The 17500-nt window shown below is 40.4% G+C and overlaps 1 protein-coding gene and 1 long non-coding RNA gene across 2 annotated transcripts in view; one reads left to right on the top strand and one right to left on the bottom strand.

Annotated features, from left to right (window-relative positions):
- Positions 1-17500, bottom strand: part of LOC138958176 (U-scoloptoxin(05)-Er3a-like) — a 195238-nt gene that overhangs the window by 126153 nt on the left and 51585 nt on the right. The gene's annotated exons all lie outside the window — the stretch shown is intronic.
- On the top strand, positions 17-7960 carry LOC138958168 (uncharacterized). Its single transcript, XR_011453327.1, has 5 exons — positions 17-439; positions 1935-2048; positions 2895-3000; positions 3751-3903; positions 4857-7960. It is a non-coding gene; the product is annotated as an uncharacterized lncRNA (long non-coding RNA).

The following is a 17500-nucleotide window of genomic DNA, read 5'->3' as shown; positions in this document are numbered from 1 at the left end:
GCCGTGCCGTACAGCTTATCCTGAGAACCGGCCACTGCAGACTCAGGCATCACATGTTCTCAAAATTCCACATTGGGGACACGCCTGTATGCCACTGTGGCATCGCAGACATGACAGTGGAACACCTCCTCCAACACTGTCCAATCCACCAGAAACTACGAGCAGAAACATGGTCTGCTGACACACCAGTTCAGGAGAAGATCTTCGGCACCCTGCAGAGTCTTCGCTGTACTGCAGACTTCATCAGAAGTTCCGGAGTCCCTGTCTGAGCGATCGAGAAGAAGAAAGATCCTGGATGGGAGTCGGGATTCGCTTTTTTTGCACTGCCATTGATGCCAAGAACGGAGCAGCCAGGGTCATTTCAATTTTCATCCAGGAATGGCACAAGCGAGCCAAACCGGCCGATGGTCTTTCGACTCCATGGAGACAGCTGGTGAAGGTAATACTATTTTTATTCCTACATTTGTTGACGACAGAGTGCAACGTTTCTAAAATATGATCGGTGCTAACAGAGCAGCAGGAATATACGTGCCCTTGATGACTTGGTCACTTTCGGTTTCACGGTACCAGTAAAGTCGATCGAACCCCCCCCCCCCCCCCCCCCTTCCTTTTAGGACCTAAACAAATCTGAAAAAATCAGGTCTTGAAAGGAAGAAGTCTTGAGATGAGAGTAAATATAGAGAGGTTGTGGACAGACAAATCTGAGAAAACAGGGTCTTAAAAGGGAGGGAGTCTTTAATCAGGGGATATTAAAAGTGTTGTTCCACTGTACTACCAAAAAGAGGGGATACTGTTTGATGTTACTGTAAAGACTTACAGTAACACTGTTCTCTCCGATTGCCAGTGTTTGTACTTTGTAACAGATTGTATGACCGGCACGGTTGGCCTTGTGGTAAGGCGCCCGCCCCGTGATCGGGAGGTCGTGGGTTCGAACCCCGGCCGGGTCATACCTAAGACTTTAAAATTGGCAATCTAGTGGCTGCTCCGCCTGGCGTCTGGCATTATGGGGTTAGTGCTAGGACTGGTTGGTCCGGTGTCAGAATAATGTGACTGGGTGAGACACGAAGCCTGTGCTGCGACTTCTGTCTTGTGTGTGGCGCACGTTAAATGTCAAAGCAGCACCGCCCTGATTGGCCCTTCGTGGTCGACTGGGCGTTAAGCAAACAAACAAACAGATTGTATCCTGAAATTTAGCACTCCATGTGTTAACATTTCCACTTCCAGGTCTGTAGTGTGCAAACGTGTTGTCACTGTTACAGCTGAAATGAACTAACAAGAATACTAGTCTGATGTACATAAAATATGGGAGAGGTTTGGGGTCGGGGGTGGATGGCAAGCATAACATTGATAAATGACTATAGTTTTGCAGTGGTTTGCTCTCTTGTACTATGAGTGTTAACAGCAATTGTTTATAATTTGTTACTCAACTTACTGTAAGGACTATTACTATTAGCTTTTCTCAGCAACTGCAAACAATTGTGACTTAATTGCAAGAGCGCTTCATTAAACATTGGGACACTTCTTTTGGTTTTTTTAATGGCTATAGTGTAGAAACTAGAAATGCTGAGATACATTAATGTAGTCATGAACAACAGCAACAACAAAAACAAGAACATGTTTTGAATTCTGATAGCTAATGAAACTGACAGCTTGATTAGAATTATGTAGTTTTTGCAATTGCTGACTGAGTTGCATCCTTTGGTTTTACCTTGCATTGATTATCACCTTTGCTGACAATTGACTCATTGAGTGCAGTATTGAGTAACGTATAGTTATTTTATTTCAAGTTAACTTCTGGCTCTGCATGGTGTTAATCCTACTCAAACTTAGTCAAAGTAAGGTATCATTATTTATGAATAATGTGAAGTTGAAGATACAAATTAATGAGAAAGTTTGTGTATTTTTCTGTACACTCTTGCTATTTACTGTTTCAGTGCTGAACCATTTGCTTGAATGCTTGATCAGATGATGACAGAGTGACACCTGGTGGTACCCAATAAAACTGCCTTTGCTGCTATAACTACAAGAAATTTCTACAATTCAGAACAGTAAGTGCATGAGGTTCCATTTTAAGCTGTCAAGAGTAAATCTCAGGAATAGATTAGAAGATTTAGTTATGTCACACATGTCTTGCTTTCTTGACTTTTCTCACACTCTCTTGTCAGACTCAGAGAGTGCATGATTGTACATTTTTTTTACAGTAATTTTTTATGTTCCTAATTGGAAAACAAATGTGTCATAATCTTAGTGTTTAGGATAACTATATGGCAGAGAGAATCATGGAAATGATTGGGCGATGGGGGTGTGTCGCTGGTGTGCAAGAGGGTGGGTGGGTGTGGAGAGAGTAGTGATGGTAGTCAACTACTAACTAAAAGATTACTGATTGCATACATTTAGTGTTTATTGATTTGGAGGGTGGGGGAGGAAGCCAAGCAGTATTATTACAGGTGTATGGGTATACTAGTTGTGCATGTTCCAAATGGGGGTGGAGGTTGGCATGGCAAGCAATAGCTCAGTCGGTATAGTGGCCTTGAAACCGGTTGTGGGGATTTATTTCTCAGAATTGACGTTGTGCAGACTCTGCTTGGTTTCTGAATAGCTTATTAAGCCTGTGACTGTGTGCATACATAAAGATCTCAAGTTCACAGTTTCAGGGCTTGGAATTAATGGAAACATCAACACACATGTAGGAAAAACTCAAAAAAAGGAGGGGGGGGGGGGGAGTTTGGTTCCACGGTAGTGTTTGAATGAAAGCAATCTTACTTTTTAAGAGGGTAATCTTGCAGGACTATGATTCTTACATTGGTAGTTGACTAGTGTAGTTGTGGTTTTGTACTAGTGAGGAATGTCATCTATGTCATGTGATTTCTTGCTTCTTCTTTTTGTGTGTGCAGCTAAAGATGTTGGACCTTGCCTACAGCCTAGTTTTGCATAGATCTCCAACACCGTGGCTTTACTCTGAGACACCACAGAAAACACAGCCTTTTCTGCTGCTGAAAGGTAAACATTAGGTTAAATTTGTGTTTGTTTTGATTTGTATGTTTTCCTTTTGTAGTCTATGGCAGGAGATTTGTGCAGGTGTACAAATGGTAGAGGTGTCAGAGGAAATGTCCACTTGTTACTTGTCTCTATATCAGTATATATGTATCACAAATACGCATCAAATGTACTGATAGAGACCACATGGACAATTTCAAGCACTTTTCTGCCAGGGGTAGGGTCAGCTATGTAAGAATCATGTCTTACTCTGTTCATGCAAAAATAAGGTTCTGCATTTGAATGAGTTTGAATCAGGCACCTGTGTTTTTGCTCTTGTTTGTGCCCTCTTGTGAACTGTTAACTTATGAACAACCACCCCAGCAAGCAACTCTTTACTGTTCTGAGCACAACAGAAGGGCGCATGGTCTGGGCATATGGATGGTAAACACATCTCATGCACAAGTACAGGCCTGAAAGTGGCGAGTATTATCAATTACTCGCCATGGCGAGTAAAAATCATGTAAATGGTGAGTAGAAATGTTAATCTACTCGCCACATGCGAGTAAAGTTGATAAAACAAATGGTTGTTTTGACGAGTAAAGTTTCAGTAAATTATGAGAAGTACATGTACTAGCAGTGCTTCATTTTGTGGACTTTCAGTGCTGAAGTATGATTGTGTGGATTGATCATTTTGTATTCTGTTATTCAGATTGCCACTTGCTTTCTTTTACATATATTTACAAGATGGTGGCTGATTTGTGTGTGTTGCAGAACACAGGTCCATGAATAAAAGAACCCAGCTGGTATTCTTCATTCATGGAAAATGAAAGGAAATTTATCAGCCAGGATTCGCCACTCACTCTGCTAAGGGGGAACCCCGGTCAGCCCTACAGTGGATGAACAGCTTGGTCCTTGGAGGGAAAGGTAACTACTGCAGCACTTTAGAAGGGGTCTATGTCGACCAACAGTGGCTGTATTCCCTGTATGTTAATTTCCTGTACATATACAGGGAATATACTTCCGTTAGACGCCATGGAGTTACTTCAAGCTTACGAAAGTGAAAGTGATTCAATGGACGAGAGTACCAGCGAGGAAAACATAATACCAGGCTGTTGGGGGTGGGGGTGCAGATGTTTCTTTAACTAAATCCGTTTTGATAAACGGTCGAAGCATGTTTTGCTTGACTGGATGCCGCACGCGAATTCAGGATTTTAAATAGATTCTCCTATCTAACCGCAGTCACGCGCTTGGCGCAAGATTGTACGATATTATACTTCTTTACAGAAAATCCAACTGTATTCCCGGTACACAGGGAAAACACCTATGGCTATGGGGAATACACCTTCTTTTGGTCGACATAGACCCCTTCAACTTTACAATATGTGAATGTGTAGAATATTATGCTTTTGCTTAAAGCTTGTTACATATGACTAAGACAGAAATGTTAATCATTCCCTTGGTGCAAATCATAAAAAGAACGATAGCGATCTGATGTACTGTGGATCAATCGAGGAAAAGGTGTGTATGACCTAGAAGAAACTGGTTTTGAAAGTGCTGAGGATGGATGGAACATTGCTGCAATATCATTTACTACATTGAACCTGGGTTTCAAACTGAAGTGCTTTTTTATGCTTCTTGTTATATATATGGTCTCGATTGACTCCTGTGTTCAAGAGACTGTAAACAACCATAAACAATCTTGTGTTGTTATGTGGTGGTGGTTTTGCTGTTGTCTAGCATCTACCCGTAATTGGCTTTATCAAATGCACCAGAAACGAGCATGAGTTTGTCGGATTAGTGAACTGTTTGAAAAACTTTAATTTATTTGTGGTTGACAGGTTGTTATTATTTCTATATTGTGTTCTTCTTTTTCTCAGGTGGGCTGTCTTCTGAAACATATGAATCGGGAGCGTCACATCTTTCTTCCTGAGACATCCCCTCTTGAAAATGGTGTGGCGTTTAGCTGAATGGAAACGTGGCAGTGTCCTGTTTTTCATAGCTTCGATGCGCGAAGTTGGGGATTTCAGCAGAGAATTTATTGATTGATTAATTAATTAGTTATTTAAGCTCACCTCACTCCTTAGTGTTATTTAGGGGGATGGGGGGGGGGGGGGGGGGGTGGTGTTGGCCTGGATCTTGTTAGTGAACTTTCTTTCTGGCAACTCGCATCAGAAATTCCAGGTTTGCTTTCAAGGCAATAGACGGTTTTTGAAAATAATTCTGTTACTAGGATTATCAGCAGTCCGGAGGTGTAAAAATCCCTGTACTGCAGTCAGGTTTTTCAAAACATCTCGAGCACGCTCTACGCCTCTGACGGGCTGTATCCCACAATCGGGACAAACGACCAACTTGGATGTGTATGCCATGCGCACAATATGATACCCCTTGCCTTTAAAAATCAGCGGTCACGAGTTCATCAGAGTTCAGAATTTGTTGTGTAAAAGATAGCCGCTGTCAGCTAGCCATTCGTGGCTCAGGTGATTATATTTAATACAAATTTTAAAAAAGGTTTCTTATGTAGCGCACGCCGCACAGCATACACATCACAGTCAGTCGCTTGTCCTGATCGCAGGATAGCGTGAAACATGCTCCGGGAGACTGCCAATAATCCTTACATAGTTATTTAAAGAAATTGTGTATTGGTACAGCATGTTATGCATGTACTAAGATAGCTATTTGTAAATATTTGGTAGATATTTATGGTGGTGTCCCGAATTGCTCCCTCCCAATTTGCCCCATCCCATATGGTCCCCAATTATTCTTGCATTTTGCTGTGAGTAACATAACGTGTGCAAAGGCATTTGTCTGAAGCGCATTTCCAAAAAGACCCCCCGCGGGTTAGGGGGAAGAATTTACCCGATGCTCCCCAGCATGTCGTAAGAGGCGACTAACGGATTCTGTTTCTCCTTTTACCCTTGTTAAGTGTTTCTTATATAGTCAATGTTTGTACAGATTTTAGTCAAGCAGTATGTAAGAAATGTTAAGTCCTTTGTACTGGAAACTTGCATTCTCCCAGTAAGGTAGTATATTGTACTACGTTGCAAGCCCCTGGAGCATTTTTTTTATTAGTGCTTTTGTGAACAAGAAACAATTAACAAGTGGCTCTATCCCATCTCCCCCCCTTTCCCTGTCGCGATATAACCTTCGTTAAACACCAATTAAAGAAAGAATTTCCAAAAAGCATAGTTACCATTTGTTTTTTTAAATCTGAATCCGTGACTGTTGTTCTTGAATACTCTTTCGTTTAGGTTTCCAAAAATGCTGATATAAAGGGGAAGGATAGTTGAAACTGTAACCGTTTACATTTTGCTCCCAGATTTGCAGTTGTTGTTTTTACTAGGAGTTTGGACGGGCTCGGTGTTCTTGTGGATAAGACATCGGCCTCCTATTCAGAAGGTCATGAGTCAAAATCGCGGCCGCCTGGTAGGTTAAAGGTGGAGAATTTTCTGATCTCCAAGGTCATTGCTTATGTGCAGACCTGCTAGTGCCTTATCCTCCTTCGTGTGTACACGCAAGCACAAGACCAAGTGCGCACGGAAAAGATCCTGTAACCCATGTCAGAGTTTGGTGGGTTATAGAAACACAAAAATACCCTGCATGCTTCCCCCGAAAGCGGCGTATGGCTGCCTGAATGGTGGGGTAAAAACGGTCATACACGTAAAAATCCACTCGTGCAAATTTGTGAGTGAACGTGGGAGTTTCAGCCCATGAGCGAAGAAGAAGAAGAACTATGAGTTTTACTCTTTTAAAAAAATGATTTTCAAATTCGAAGATTGCCACAACAGTAGTCTATCTCATCCGACTTGAACCCTTCAGACTCCCTGTACATGTACTTGCAGTTTAAACTCATATTTTGTCTGAGAATAGTTTTCAAATGCAAAGTCCTTCAGAAAAACTGCGAGATAAAAATCTGGAGTGCTAATATCGTGTTGGTGTATCGTGTCAGTGGCCGAGTGGTAACGCACTTGCGCTCGGAAGCGAGAGGTTGCGAGTTCGACCCTGGGTCAGGGCGTTAGCAATTTTCTGCCCCCTTTCCTAACCTAGGTGGTGGGTTCAAGTCTTTCGGATGAGACGAAAAACCGAGGTCCCTTCGTGTACACTACTTTGGGGTGTGCACGTTAAAGATCCCACGATTGACAAAAGGGTCTTTCCTGGCAAAATTGTATAGGCATAGATAAATTTTCATAAAAATGTCCACCAAAATACCCGTGTGACTTGGAATAATAGGCCGTGAAAAGCAGGATATGCGCCGAAATGGCTGCGATCTGCTGGCCGATGTGAATGCGTGATGTATTGTGTAAAACAATATTCCATCTCACACGGCATAAATAAATCCCTGTGCCTTGAATATGTGCGCGATATAAATTGCATAAAATAAAATTAAAATAAAATCCCCGAGCTTAGAACTGTACCCACAGAATACGCGCAATATAAGCCTCATATTGATTGGTATGTAAGAAATGTTAAAGTCCTTTGTACTGGAAACTTGCATTCTCCCAGTAAGGTAGTATATTGTACTACGTTGCAAGCCCCTGGAGCAATTTTTTGATTAGTGCTTTTGTGAACAAGAAACAATTAACAAGTGGCTCTATCCCATCCCCCATCCCCCCCCCCCCCTCTTTCCCCGTCGCGATATAACCTTGAACGGTTGAAAACAACGTTAAACACCAAATATAGAAAGAAAGAATAATCTAGCCGGTTGAACAGCATTTGGTTGGAAAATGAAAGTCTTCACAAAGCTATCTTCTTCTATTTGTGTGGGTTAATAAGTAGGATTTAACATAACAATGTGGTACTGGTATGGGTTTTGTAAAGTGATTACTCAACTTCTGTGAATTGTACCTTCGTGGTGATCATGCTACACACTGGGTAATTCAAGCACAGAAAATAATATTTCTTAATAATTTGGCCTTATAAATGTACTCCGTGACTGTATTTGTATATGGTGAAAAGGAGAAGATATAAAATTTGTGAAATAGGACTTCGTATTTGGTTTTGTCATAATGAATTTGTTGTTTCTGTGTGTGTGTGTGTGTGTGAGCATGCATGCGTGCTTATGTGTGAGTGCACAATTGTGTGTGTGTATTAATCCAGCAGAAACAGCTTCTCTTCCATACATTTGAATCATTTATATTGATACCACATGGAGACTATTCTGAACACACAAGCGTGGTTTTCTCTCTACAGTGCTTTTCCTAAAGTTAAATATTGAATTTTTGAATTTAAAAGTTTTTGGCACACCACTTTAAGATAATGCTCAAGGAAAATAAATAGTCTTCTTTTTTCATTGACGCTTTTTCTCACAGTGATGTGTCAATATCTCAGACGCAAATCCAGAGTCATGCACCGTTTTATGCTTGGGAAGCGCACTATACTCACTTTGGTAACGGTCACTGTTAGAAACATGCATACCAATCAATCAATTAAGCGAAAATGAATGATAAGATTCGATTATGTTCTTCTTTTTGTGCACAGGCGGTTATATACAAACGTGCATAGTGTCAAAAGAAATCACACACACACACACACACACTGAAAGTATGAAGAAGCCCCTCCAACTTTTGGTTGAGTTTGACTGCATTACCTTGAGGAGACTGACGACACTTCACAATGGAAAAAATAATAACTTTTACATTTCAGTGATTTGTTTTAAGTACAAAAGTACAAGTGAAAGTAGAAATAAATTAATGTGACACTATCACATATCAGGGTCAACTATAATCAGTCCATTGGTTTACAAAACTTTATTCAATTTGTTATCATGACAGAAACAATGCATTGTTTTTTTAAGATAACTCAAGCATAAATGCTTATTTTAAGTCATCCTGGTATGTACATAACAAAGTTTAGCATGATGGCGGACTAGATACATTTACTCATTTCAGACAACGAAAACAAACAGACAAACCTGATGCGCAAGCAATCAAAAAATGGAGGGGGTGGTAGTACGTACAGAACTTGGTGGGGGTAAAAACAAGAAACAAAAAGAAATGGGGTACGAGAGAACAGAATTCAGCATAAGGGGGAAAAAAAAGGACGACGAAGACTTGGAGCGCCAGAAATGTTGGAAGAGTGGGTCACGTCACAATAATATTAAATGCACAGAAGACACACACGCAAAGTTAATACATTTTGTGATCGGCGAAAATGGCACTAAATTACATAACGATTGGGCCATAATCGATAAGTCGAAACAAGGACACAAAACACGAGAGAAATTACGAAGAACAATTGGTCAGGCAGCATTTGTCTCATGACAGTGTCAAATGAACATTATGAATAAAATGTAGAGGCTCATGTACGGAACATGCCTGTTTGTCTTAATAAATTCTTGTACAGTTATGAATATGGTCTGATTGACATTCCGGGAATATTGCGGGATGCCTTTCAATAATATTTCAATAAACTTATAATCAGTTATCAATTGACAATAATCGTACATCTCTACACAAGGGTCAATGCAACAAATAGTGCTCAGCAGTCTCCCTTGGGTAACCGCACTCACATTTGGGGCATTCCTTGAGGTGCCGCGCTGACATAAATCAAAATTCAAATCACTCATACCAATACGCAGTCTGCAATTATGGACTTTTTCAAATCTATCTCCAAAATAATAATGACATGGTACTTTAAAATCAACGTTGATTGCAGTAAAGTAATTGACTGACAATTAAGGTTGTATGTGGGGTGCCTAAAATTTGAACTTTTCTTATTCCCGAATATTTTTTGTGGGCGCAGAAGCACGGGGCAAATGGTATTGTTTTTTTCTGGAGGGGGATCAGACAATATAAAACCAATTAGAGGCCGAGTTGCCTGACAGAAAGGCCAATTCTAGCCCCAGTCCATGCCGGTTACATGTAATTAGCTATGCACACATTTGAGATCGATACCCAACCTTACTGAGCATCAGTTCTTTGCGTTATTTTAATTTTCTTGTTTTTCTTTAAAATAAAAAAGGGAATGGTTTTATTGATGTCATTTTATTATGTCATTATCTGGTCAGCATAAATGACTTTTGTGGATACAGGAGAAAGTGTTAAAATGTGAAGATTTCAAGTGTGGTTTGTGGTCATCTGTTGACCACTTAAAATGTTGTTTCATTTGATGATACGTTTTGTTTGGTGTTCCCGCTTGAATGTGACAGTAAGTTGTACAATGTTACTCTGTGTGTGTGTGTGTGTGTGTGTGTGTGTGTGTCATGTGTGTGTGTGTGTGTGTGTGTGTGTGTGTGTGTGTGTGTGTGCGTGCGTGAGTGTGTTTGTGTGTGTTGGTGTGTGTGTGTGTTTGGTAACCGGCTTTGTACAGCGGGACCACCTTATTTTGTCATGTATTTTTATTCATTCTGGAGCTTTATTAAATAAACTGCCCATTTCAATCACAACTCTGGTCTGGTCTTATTGTCAGTGTTGCATAAATGATTGTATGTGAGCTTGTGAACATACAAAGAAAAAAGAAAGAAACATTCTGTGTCGAAATATCTTGACTAAAAATCAGGCGGAAAACTACACCTGTTGCATTTCCTATTATGCTCAGGCAATTATAACTGAGGGCGGAAGCGACAATGATTCGTTTTCCCCCCAGATAACATTAATTTGTAGAGACGGAAAAGGAACACGCACATTCTGGAACTGATTTGTGTAAATAACTGAGAGGGTGTTTTGTCTGTTTTGTGAAACGGTCCTCACACATTTGCAAAGTTCCACAGTTAGGCAGCTGAATTAAAGCATTACATAATGCATAGTGTAAACTCTAGGCCTACTTCAAGGTCTTATTACTTCAAGATGCATACACGTGCTGTTGTATCTGTTAGTGCTTGCCGGACACCAGTGCTGATTAAAATGGCTTAGATTGTTACTAATTTGAAACTACAGTATGTCCCTTTACGCGTTGTGGCAACTGAATTTTGTTGGTACCGATGATTTATACAAAGACTTTTATCACAGGTTTCTTCCAAATCAAACATTTATACTTACCTTCAAGTTCGAGTTTACCTTTACTTTCACGAGGAGAGTCTGTGTGTGTGTGTGTGTGTGTGTGTGTGTGTGTGTGTGTGTGTGTGTGTGTGCGTGCGTGTGTGCACGCTTAAATATTCTTGATTTTTGAACATAAGCAGTTTATCTGTCATGGAGTTGTGTGTGTTTTCATGTCTGCGTGTTCTTTTCCCCCTCCTTCCTCCTCTCGGCAGTCCGGCTTCAGTCATTTTATTCCTCCCCTCAAAGCAGAAAGCAGCATTGTGTTAATGTTCAGAACTTTGCCAGGTTTTTTGTTTGTTTGTTGTGCTTCTTTAATTTAGGTTTGTTGTTTGTTTAAAACACTCAAACATACGCACACATCCACACGCACACTTTTACTTTTTAAGTTATAATAAGTATTGCATTCAGCCACGGTTTTTTTTCTCAGTTGATATTCTGATTTTTGCCATTTTTTTGTGTAATTTGTTTTTGTTGTGCTTGTTTGATGTAGGTTTGGTGTTGTTTGTCGTTGTTTGTTTAACACACACTCAAACACACACTAACCAGACACACACACACACCACCACCACCACCACCACCACAAGAATAGGTTTACACTCACTTTTTCCTCCACGTTTTAATTTTGGCAATATCATTAACCCAGGATTGCAAAGCAGGGATCATTTGTCAATTTCATAACAACGTACATACAATTTCAGCTGGTCACTTCAATAAAATGTGCATCATCACAGGTTTCTGCTGGAATGACAGTGTCTTATCTGTCAACACAAAATACACACACACAAAATGAGTGTGATGCTGTATGCCTCCTAACAGATCCTAACTTCACCCTCCAAACCTCCCTGCAGATGTATGTTCTGTGCACAAAAATAACCTTTTAAAATATACAAAATGCAGACGACATTTCTACATTTGTAGTTGTGCTGCAGACCTGTTTACCCCCATAAGTGTTTTGGAGTAATGCTCAGCCCCAAAAATAGTAATCCTGGTACAAAAATAGTAATCATCCAGCATTCGTCGCCAATTACAACGCACATGACAACTGTGTCTGCGAAACGCAATCATGCACATATATCCATCATTCACAAACAAAACACATCAGTCAGTTTTTGTAGTCATCATAATGTCAAAGAAGATTACATCAAAAGCACATGCATCACTGATTCTTTTTCTTTTGCTCGTAGTAGGCCTTTTTCAGTGTGTCAAGCGCTTCTCTACTGTACTTGCGCTTGCTGAAGGTACTGAACTTGTCAAATTCAGGTGCACGGAGCCCCTGGGGCTTTTAGTCATACCTCAGGCAGCTATCTGTTAGAAGAACTACCAAGTTTCATTGACTTGCACCCAAAGAGTCAAGAACTGCGATTTTTTTACGAATCAATTTCGTACTCGGACCCGGCTGGTCTTGACCTATTTTTGGATCTAAATTTAGATCAGGTAGATCACCACATCATGCACAAAAAGACACGTCACTAGCAAACTATGTCAGACATCATCATGAGTTTGTATAAAACAAAATGGAGGCCGGAATCACTCAGTTGAATCGAACTCCGACCAAACACCACGTAATAACTAGGTTAATTTATGCACTCGCGTGAACAAGAAACTGTCGAGCTTCACAGATGTCGTCGTTGGGTAGTTTTGGGTTTGTTTTACTACCATAGGAGGATTTTTGAACTGTAAATGCACTCAGCTGCAACAAAAACGCAAAACGAAGGCTGTAAGCTGCACTGTGCCTTTAAGTAGCTCAACACAATGATCGCAGCCCAGGGTGCTAACACAGTTTGGAAGGTCAAGGTTTTATAGTATGCTTCACTAACGGGATCTTATAAAAAAGCTAAAACATTTACCACTGAAGAAAAACCATCTCTGAACAATTCAAAATTGTCACACTACTAGTTTTACATTTTAAGGATCTTGCCTAGTGCACATCTTTTTATTATGAAACATTTGTATTGTAAACAAAAGAAAACACAATGTCTTGTGATCTGTAAATGTTCTTAATACAGGGAACTTTATACATTGTTCAAGTGAAGTACTGTACAGCCTATTTAGCTTGTTCATTTTCTCCCTATAATCTGCTACAATTCAATAAACTGCTGTAAACTTGTGTGCCCTTAACTCTTACCAGTTCGCTCCCTTGCCCATCGTAAGCAAGCTTACGATGCCCCCCCTGTAGTTTTCCACTGACCAATTATCTAATTATAATTTTTTTTTTTTTTTTTTTTTTTACATTGGATGGGTCGGACAGTGGATAAACTCATATTTAAGACACACTTTATGACTGAAACAAGCTGGGTTTTTGTTATAAGTTAGTTATAGAAATGCATTATTAGGCAAAAAAAAAAAAAAAAAGTCTGTTAACGGTAACATAGGCCAAATAAATAGGGTCGGTAGGTCGGGACTTTTTTTAAAATTTTTTTTATTTCCCCAAAACATATTTTTAAGTTATTTTGCCAAAAAACAAAGCCCCCTTTTTTTCAAAATTTTTTTTTGTTCAAATTTTTTTTTTTTCAAAATTTTTTTTTTTCAAATTTTTTTATTTTATTTTTTTATTTTTTTTACCAAATGCCAAACAAAAGTCTAGGGTCGCGCGAAAAAATAGGGTCAGTCAGGATACCGTAAACAGAATATTTTTTTGGGGGGGGCCTTAGGCATGAAACGTCCAACTTTGAAATTTGGGTGGGGGTATTCAGGTGACAATAACTTTTTTGTTTATCAGCAAAACTCTATAAAACTTTGCTATGCTATGTAAAATGAATGCCCAAACAGACTAGTTAGCAGCATATCTAAAATAAACTGAACACAAAAAAAAATTCTTCTTTGTGTTTGTCACGTGTTCCAAAAAATGGGCGTACAAATTTCAACAAAAATCATGTTGTCACCCCCATAAAATTTTTACCTTTAAAGATAGCACAATTCTCTTTGCAAATATGAAAAGCTTATTCATTTTCCTTTCATTTGATATATAATTTTCTATATTTCATTTAGAATATGACCCCAGATAGCCACTCGGCAAGTAGGCACCAACAGCACTGTAAAATATGCCCTAAAACCCCCGAACTGGTAAGAGTTAAAGTAGATTTATGTCCTTCTGTGTGGGCACCTTCTTCTTCTTCTTCCTCTTCAGTGTTCAGTGTTTGCATTTGGATGTGTGCTCTCTGGCCAAGTCTTGTTGCACAGGGGTACGGGTGGCAAGAAAAGGCCACCCTCTCAGAACGTGTTGCAGAGTCTGTTCTTCCTACCCTAGCCACAGTCGCACGCTGTAGGTGCAAAACCTATCCTTTTGATGTGTACCTTCAGACAGCAGTGTTCTGTGCAAAGGCGAAAGATGGCTGTCTGTTCTGCGTGAGTAAGATGGGGCTATGGTCTTGAATGAGCTGGTAGCTGTCTGTCTTTAAAAAAAAAAAAAAAATAGACATCAAAGAAGCTGCAGCACCAGCCAAGTGTTGACTGTTTTCTTTATGCGTAACCTGGTCCTGGCAGTAGCTGTTGTCCATCTGTAAACAAGCAAGATCATTATTATAATATATTGATGGTGTATTTGTTTTACCCAAAAGACGATTAAAATAACATTTAATTTTTGTTTTAGTTATGTGGCATACATGCAGTGGAACGATCATATCTTGTGATATCTTCCCTCTGAGAAAAAAACTACTATTCAAAATGTACTTTTACATACTTTTTTGTTAACTTAGGCTTTTGAAGATCCACATCCAATCCTGCCACAATGTAGGCACAATCATAGGCTAAAATTGTCAGGGTTATTTACCATCGAACTGTCCTCAACATTCTATGCTGACACACACACATGCACACACACACTGGCACAGACACATAACTTGACTTCACTTAGGAAGGCTATGTGATGCTTAAATCATTTGTCTTGCCACTAGTTCATCACAAGTAACCACTGTGTTTATTGCTGGTATGTGCTTAAATGGAGGGATAGTCTTATTCCATGGTAAAAAATTTAAAAAAAAAAAAAAGCCTGGCAGGTGATGTGAGATGTGAGCCAAACTGTGTTCACGAAAAGCAGCCGGCCTTTAATAACACAAAGCTGCCTCTGTACACAATTCTGCTTTTACACATATGCTATCCCTTAACTTGGATTCATACCAAAAATCAAGCCTGGTTTCATAGGAAACAGTCAGAATGTTGATTCAGCATTTAGAATGATAATCTTATTTCATGTACACGCCTTGGCAAATCTGACAATTAAGTAAGCAGAAGTTTTCTTCACGGGACGGATTTGCTCATTTTATTATGTAGCAATGCACTTCACTTGGTCACATACACCCCCCCCCCCCCCTCTGTGCACAGTGATAGTTTTAAACAAGGAATTCTGTAAACACAGGGGTGGTCAAATACACCCCCCCCCCTTCCCTCTGTGCACAGTGATAGTTTTAAACAAGGAATTCTGTAAACACAGGGGTGGTCAAATACACCCCCCCCCCTTCCCTCTGTGCACAGTGATAGTTTTAAACAAGGAATTCTGTAAACACAGGGGTGGTCAAATACACCCCCCCCCTTCCCTCTGTGCACAGTGATAGTTTTAAACAAGGAATTCTGTAAACACAGGGGTGGTCAAATACACCCCCCCCCCTTCCCTCTGTGCACAGTGATAGTTTTAAACAAGGAATTCTGTAAACACAGGGGTGGTCAAATACCCCCCCCCCCCTTCCCTCTGTGCACAGTGATAGTTTTAAACAAGGAATTCTGTAAACACAGGGGTGGTCAAATACACCCCCCCCCCTTCCCTCTGTGCACAGTGATAGTTTTAAACAAGGAATTCTGTAAACACAGGGGTGGTCAAATACCCCCCCCCCCCCTTCCCTCTGTGCACAGTGATAGTTTTAAACAAGGAATTCTGCTGTAAACACAGGGGTGGTCAAATACACCCCCCCCCCCTTCCCTCTGTGCACAGTGATAGTTTTAAACAAGGAATTCTGTAAACACAGGGGTGGTCAAATACACCCCCCCCCCTTCCCTCTGTGCACAGTGATAGTTTTAAACAAGGAATTCTGTAAACACAGGGGTGGTCAAATACACCCCCCCCCCTTCCCTCTGTGCACAGTGATAGTTTTAAACAAGGAATTCTGTAAACACAGGGGTGGTCAAATACACCCCCCCCCCCCCTCTTCCCTCTGTGCACAATGATAGTTTTAAACAAGGAATTCTGTAAACACAGGGGTGGTCAAATACACCCCCCCTTCCCTCTGTGCACAGTGATAGTTTTAAACAAGGAATTCTGTAAACACAGGGGTGGTCAAATACACCCCCCCCCCTTCCCTCTGTGCACAGTGATAGTTTTAAACAAGGAATTCTGTAAACGCAGGGGTGGTCAAATACACCCCCCCCCCCCCCCTTCCCTCTGTGCACAGTGATAGTTTTAAACAAGGAATTCTGTAAACACAGGGGTGGGACTCTCTTGTGATGAAAAAAGAGGAAATCCCTTTTTTTCCAGGGGGTTCGGGGGCATGTTACCCCGAATTTTGGTTAAATGGTACATTAAAATCTGTGCAATCTGACAAAAAAGACATTCTCCACACTCCCCAACCTCCCCCCCCCCCCCCCCCCCCCTCAAAATTACTATTAGTTATCAGGAGTTTTCAGTCAGCACAATTTAACTCTCAAGCCTCCAGTGTTCTGTTTCATCTCCACGTCTCTCCAAATCATTCAGTCAACAAGTCATAGATATTGTAATGAAATGTGACGCGGAAAAATAGATTACTCCAGCAGAATTCGTAAGTTGTGTCCGCGGAAATCCGCGGAAAAGTCCCACCCCTGAAACAGCACTGCATGGTGCCTTTTCCAGAAATAAATTCATCAAAAAATGTCAACTCACAACAGCAAGAGTCAGTGTGTCGATTGTTCATATGTGACAAAGTTGAGGGATGAGCTTATCCTATGTTAAAGCCTGGCCAGAACTGAGACGGTGACGAGAAGTAGTGTGCCTATAATGACACAATGCTTTCTTCGTAAGCAATTAGATTCAACATCTCAGATCTGGTCAGGCCTATACAAATGCCATCCCTCAACTTGGTCCATACAAAAATCATGAACCTGGCTTAATTCTGTACAGAGTGGGAATTTGTTTTTCTCTTTTTCGAAATCCAAAATAAGCAAAATCAGGTCTTAAAATCAATCAATCAATATGAGGCTTATATCGCGCGTATTCCGTGGGTACAGTTCTAAGAGCAGGGATTTATTTTATCTTTTTATTTTATGCAATTTATATCGTGCACATATTCAAGGCGCAGGGATTTATTTATGCCGTGTGAGATGGAATTTTTTTTACACAATACATCACGCATTCACATCGGCCAGCAGATCGCAGCCATTTCAGCGCATATCCTACTTTTCACGGCCTATTATTCCAAGTCACACGGGTATTTTGGTGGACATTTTTATCTATGCCTATACAATTTTGCCAGGAAAGACCCTTTTGTCAATCGTGAGATCTTTAACGTGCACACCCCAATGTAGTGTACATGAAGGGACCTCGGTTTTTCGTCTCATCCGAAAGACTAGCACTTGAACCACCACCT

The sequence above is a fragment of the Littorina saxatilis genome, linkage group LG2, assembly GCF_037325665.1.
Source record: "Littorina saxatilis isolate snail1 linkage group LG2, US_GU_Lsax_2.0, whole genome shotgun sequence".
Taxonomy (NCBI): Eukaryota; Metazoa; Mollusca; class Gastropoda; order Littorinimorpha; family Littorinidae; genus Littorina; species Littorina saxatilis.
The sequence above is the reverse complement of the archived record's forward strand: the minus strand, read 5'-3'. Positions and strand labels throughout refer to the sequence as shown.